The sequence below is a fragment of the Salmo salar genome, chromosome 19 (genome assembly GCF_965601325.2).
Source record: "Salmo salar chromosome 19, fSalSal1, whole genome shotgun sequence".
NCBI lineage: Eukaryota > Metazoa > Chordata > Actinopteri > Salmoniformes > Salmonidae > Salmo > Salmo salar.
This window is the reverse complement of record NC_138309.1, coordinates 82,552,561-82,558,549: the sequence shown is the minus strand read 5'-3', so window position 1 is coordinate 82,558,549 and position 5,989 is coordinate 82,552,561. Positions and strand designations below refer to the sequence as shown.

The following is a 5,989-nucleotide window of genomic DNA, read 5'->3' as shown; positions in this document are numbered from 1 at the left end:
CAAACTATTTTCCTCCTGCTTGCCGTTCCGAAACAATACCTGGAATCGTAAATTAAGTCAATGACAGTCTGTTATTCTCTACAGTGAGTGATTCATGTTCGACCACGGATCAGGAGCTATTTTTCTAGGCGAGGAACAGAAACAGAATAGAAACAGAGAAAATAACTCAATGTCTTTCCCAAACCTACGGCAGATAGTGGTTCAGGATATTCAAGAAACCCATGAAAACGATGAAACTGCTCTTTCGATCTGATACTAAAGACTTTTACAGACAGATCAACACCCCAGCACTGCAGTAGGGTTATTAGCATTGTAACAAAGTTAGGCCCTTGGTTAAATACCCATTCACTTTAAACATTTTTGAAGGCTCTTCTCAAGTGGCACACCCAACACACTTTGTGTCATGACTTCCGCCGAAGTCGGTTCCTCTCCTTGTTCGGGCGGTGTTCGGCGGTCGACGTCACCGGTCTTCTAGCCATCGCCGATCCACTTTTCATTTTCCATTTGTTTTGTCTTGTTTTCCCACACACCTGGTTCATATTTCCCTCATTACTTGTCGTGTATTTAACCCTCTGTTCCCCCCATGTCTGTGTGTGAAATTGTTTATTGTTGAGGTTGGCACGCTTCTGGCTGGTTTGCGCCGGGTTTTGTTTTATACCCGTGCTTTGTGGCAGCCTGTACTTTGTACAGCCTGTACTTTTGTACTTTGTGCTGCCTCACTTGTTCGTTGGGCATTTGTTTTGTGACGCGGTTGCATTCTGTGCAAATGATTTCCTAAGTAAAGTGCATTGTCCACTCATCTCTGCTCTCCTGCGCCTGACTTCTATGCACCGGCTACACTCACCCCTTGACACTTTGACCTCTTCCATCCTTATGTAATGCCTGGTCTTGGTTCAGATGGGTGATCTTTCGCCTCACACCAACACTTTTTAATGCAGCTGAACTAGGAGCGGAGGACAAGGCTAACTGGATGCTCTCCCGATGCCAAGGAGGGATGACAGTAGATGACTATAATCTTGAAGACACCGGATGAACGAGGACATTTGTGAAAGCTGGATTTGAACCAGGTACTGCAGTGACACCACTTGCACTGAGATGCAGTGTCTTAGACCACCGTGTCACTCCAGGAGTGTCACTGGGAATGAGGTTTAGATAAATGTGTGTGCAGCTAAGACAATACCTGTCATTCTCAGGTAGAGGTGGACAGTGTTGGATGATATGATGGTCAAGGCTACAGATGAGTAATATAATGGTCCTGCTACATGTCACCGGCTGGCTCATAGCCTGTGGCAAAAATGAGGGGACATCAACAACAGGTATAGGCCAATCAAAATGTTCTTTATTGTAAACAAAAACTATTAACTTTAAACAAAGAAAAAGGAATGAGGTGTGGAAATGTCATAATGTAGGATGTATGTAAGGTGCATGGATGCATGAATCTGTGTGTGGGAACATGACAGAGTGGAAACTAAATAAACCTACAAAGGAACAAACAAAACAGGATCATACCTGGAGGAGCAGAGAGAGAGAGAGTGGTTAGTGAAGCAGCAGGTTTAAATACCCTGAGCCCAGGTGGCTCCAATCACTAACGACCCTCTTCTGCCTGCAGGAGGAACCGCCCCTGCACTGCAGAGGAGGAGCCGTGACATACACGACAGCCAGTGAGCGTTGAGGGAATGCTTCCTTTGAAATCAATGAAAGTTGCTATACTGCTCGCGTTGTGTCGTGTCCAAAGCAGCATCCAAGCTCAAGAATCGCCGAGGTTCAATTCTCGATGTGAATGGAAAAAATGAGATGTGTAGCAGGTAGAACATCACATTGATGGTGACTTGTGGTGTAGCTGAAATGTTAGGTAAAGCATCTGTCCAACTTCGCATGCGCACACACACACACACACACACAATGCTAGGCGATGTTTCATTGTGTTTAAATCCCCCTCCTTAACCACCATTCAACAAGTGTGTCAGACTCATATTAGCCTCCATTATCCCTACTTTAATTCAAGGCCTAAATACAGGTGTTATATTAGCCTTTATTATCCCTACTTTAATTCAAGGCCTAAATCCATTATCCCTACTTTAATTCAAGTCCTAAATACAGGTGTTATATTAGCCTTCATTATCCCTACTTTAATTCAAGGCCTAAATACAGGTGTTCCAACTCATCTGAAAGCCCTCTAAATCACCTGTCAAGTCAGGCATTCAACAGGCACCTTATTAGATCGAGAGCACGTTGAACACTTCTCTTTTATCTCTGGAGTCCAGGGTTTGTTATTGTTCTGACTCGTGTGTGTGTGTGAGCAGCCAGTTAAGGTGGGATGGGGGTGAGGGGGTTCCTCCAAAGGTTTAGATTACTTTCTGCAGGAAGGGAGACAGGGGGCGTACATACATTTTCTCTTAGCTCACCTCCTCCCTGAACTAGACCTTGATTTTATTCAAAATGGCAGCCAAAAGAATAGAGAATGTGTAAGCGCTAAGCAAGGGCATCTTTGGAATTCCAGTCTCAGCTCAAGGATAACATGCAGATATAAGATCAGCACTGGTGTAGAATGTCACCAAATAGATATTTTATTCATTTATAATAACACACTGTTTTAGGATTTGAGGATTCCCAAGCATGTCTTGTACAGAAACCTTAAATAAGTATGGGCAGACCCAGTATGGGCAGACCCAGCACTGAATCACTTCTGTTATACTGTAACCTAGTAGGCCAAGCTATGACCAAGTCCTGTTTTTTTATTTGTTTTATTTTTTATTTAACCTTTATTTAACTGGGTGAGACAGTTAAGAACAATTTGTTATTTACAATGACGGCCTACCAAAAGGCCTCCTGTTTCAATGACGTTGACTCGGGAAACACTGCTGACCTCCACAGTTCGATGCCAAGTTGACATCAAAAATATAACATAGTGCCGTGATTTTCTCTATTTTTGCAAATATTCTTTACAATGAAAGTAATCAGATCTTCAACCAAAACATAATATTAGATAAAGGGCCTGACATTCTCCTTTAGAATTCTCTGATACAGAGCAAGATTCATGATTCGTTCAATGATGGCAAGTCATCCAGGTCCTGAGGAAACAAAACACACACATTTCAGGGATCTTTTATTTCAGCTCATAACAAATAGGACCAACACTTTACATGTTGCGTTTATAGACAATGATCCTAAACACACAACCAAGTCTACACTCTAAAAAGAAAAAGTTCCTTGAGAATCCTTTAAGGGTTCTTCAAATTAAAACTGTGCAGGAACACCTATAAATTCTTCAAAGAACTCATTTTAATGGATCCTCGAATAACCTTTTGAAGAACCTTTTGGGGTTCGTTTTTGAACTACCTCCCCTCCCCCTACTATTAATAATAATAATATGCATAAAAATAACAACAATAACACTATATTTTAGTTCTGTGTTTATTATGATTTTAGTGGCAAAGCAGAATAAAAAAAATTGAAATATGAGGTAAACTCTCAGCAGAGCCCCAAGTCCACTGGGTATATCCTCTGGTGTTGTGATGTTAATGTGTTGATGTTCCCCATATCCATAGTCAGAATGATTTTGCAGTGCATGGTGATCTTACACATTTCCTGATATATTCATCAGAGGTGTTTTAGAAAGATTTGCACAAATATGAAAAGATAGATGGTATCATTATAAAACAATATCAATTTAGATCATACAAGGGACAAACCTTACCTTAAATTGAGATCTTTACATTTAAGTGGCTGCACTTGCTGTCTTTTCAAATTCAAATGTTTCAGTTGGGCAGTTAGGTTCCTGCAAGAACCCCCACCAACTAAGGAGGTTCTTCGATGAACCCCACCTCCTATGGGGTTCTTGGTGGCCATTTTCAGTTCCAAGAACCCTAAGGTTCTTCAAAGAACTTTGAGGATCTTAGAAGAACCCTTGTTGAACCCCTAATTCTTCGTGTGCGTGTTAGAATAGCTGAAAAGCAACACATTTAAAGTTTCGGAATGGCCTAATCAAAATCCAGATGTAAACCGGAATGAGATGTGTCAGGACCTGAAACAAGCAGTTCATGCTCGATAACCCACAGATGTCGTTGAGTTAAAGCAGGTCTGCATGGAAGAGTGGGCCAAAATTCCTCCACAGCCACTTGAGACTGATCAACAACTACAGGAAGTATTTGGTTGGAGTCATTTCAGCTAAAGGAGGCACAACCAGTGATTGAGTGTAAAGGGGAAATGAGTTTTTCACACAGGGGCATTGGGTGCTGCATTACTTTGTTTATTCAACAATTATAAACCATTTCTATGGGCTGGATCAGCTTTAGTATTGCTGACAGATTGGAGCTTCCATCAACGTAATTGTCTGCATCACTTCCAATCCCCCATATATTTTTTTTGCACACACACACACATTTAAAAAAATATATATTTTCCTTTATTACTTTCTAACTCTACCACCCCTCCCCCTAATGGAGTAAACTAGTGAACAACAACACTTAGGCTTGACCGAGCTGACACCCTTTCGCAGGTGAACAGTGTTTCCTCCGACACAATGGTGCGGCTGGCTTCCGGGTTTAAGGAGCGAGGTTAGGCTGGTCATGTTTTGGAGAATGCATGACTCCGCCTTCGCCTCTCCCAAGCCCGTTGGGGAGTTTCAGCGATGAGAAATGATCGAAAAGTGGGGTGAAAAAGGGGGGTAAAATACCCCCAAAAATTACAAAACCAATGGGGGTTTGGCACTCTCCCAAAGGTTTAAACATATAACAGCAAAGGTCCACAGAACAAAAAAAGAGACAGTCCAACTGTAGTGGCCGTCGTCAGAATTAGACCAAGGTGCAGCGGAGGATGTGTTCATCATTAGAATTTTAATTGAAAAAAGAGAACACTTGACAAAAATAAACCAAAGACGAAAGCAAAACAGTCCTGTCAGGAAAACACACTAACAGAAGACAATCACCCACAAAACCCAAAGGAAAAACAGGCTACTTATGTGTGACTCCCAATCAGCAACAACGAACTACAGCTGTGCCTGATTGGGAGCCACACACGGCCAAACCAAAGAAACAAACCAACATAGAAAAATAAACATAGAACGCCCACCCAATGTAATACCCTGGCCTAACCAAAATAAAGAACAAAAAAACCCTCTCTATGGCCAGGGCGTTACACCAACCCTACCACCAGACCTGGGATCAAAAAACTATTTATAATATCTCAATTACTTTCACATACATTCAAAGGAAGTATTCAGATAGATTTTATTTTAAAAAGACACGTAGTTGAATATGTTGATGTTTTGGAAGTACACTTGGTGAGTATTAGGAAAAACTAAATTACACTGACTCAAATACACTCCCATGCATTTAACCCAGGTATTTGAAAATAGTACTTGAACATACTGTTAAATACAATTTGGCAGACTATTTGGTTTTTACAAATAACCATTCAAATACTCAAAAAAAGTACTTGTTTTGGACTGTGTATTTGAAAATACTGAAATACACAGAAAAAGTATTTTAAATACCAGATACGCAAATACACATGGTCTGCCCACCACCTATCTGGAACATTCGGAAAAGAGACAGGCGGGGCGAGGATATCGTCATGGCGACGAGGATGGATGACCTCTACTTTCCCCGGTAACCACATCTCTTCCCCGGTGACCACATCCCTGACCCCCTCTCTGCCCCCAAGTCTGACCCCATTACACATCCATACTGAATGAAGAGCTCAGACTACATGATATGGAAATGGATTACGGAACAAGTCAACCAGGAGTCACAATTCTGACAACGAAGCCCAGGCTTTAGGTTTCATGTCCATGGAGGGAGAGTTGGTTTTATATGTTGATGAATGGCAACGTCGCCATTGCGCTAGCCAGAACAGAACCCCTTAAGGGTCCATATACAGTTGAAGTCGGAAGTTTACATACACTTAGGTTGGAGTCATTAAAACTCGTTTTTCAACCACTCCACACATTTCTTGTTAACAAACTATAATTTTGGCAAGTCAGTTAGGA

The 5,989-nt window shown here is 41.6% G+C and overlaps 1 long non-coding RNA gene across 1 annotated transcript; it reads left to right on the top strand.

The window, feature by feature from the left end:
- Positions 1 to 826: 826 nt before the first annotated feature.
- LOC123728956 (uncharacterized) lies at positions 827 to 3,815 on the top strand. Its single transcript, XR_006760643.2, has 3 exons — positions 827 to 1,067; positions 1,194 to 1,316; positions 1,610 to 3,815. It is a non-coding gene; the product is annotated as an uncharacterized LOC123728956 (long non-coding RNA).
- The last annotated feature ends 2,174 nt before the right edge of the window (positions 3,816 to 5,989 follow it).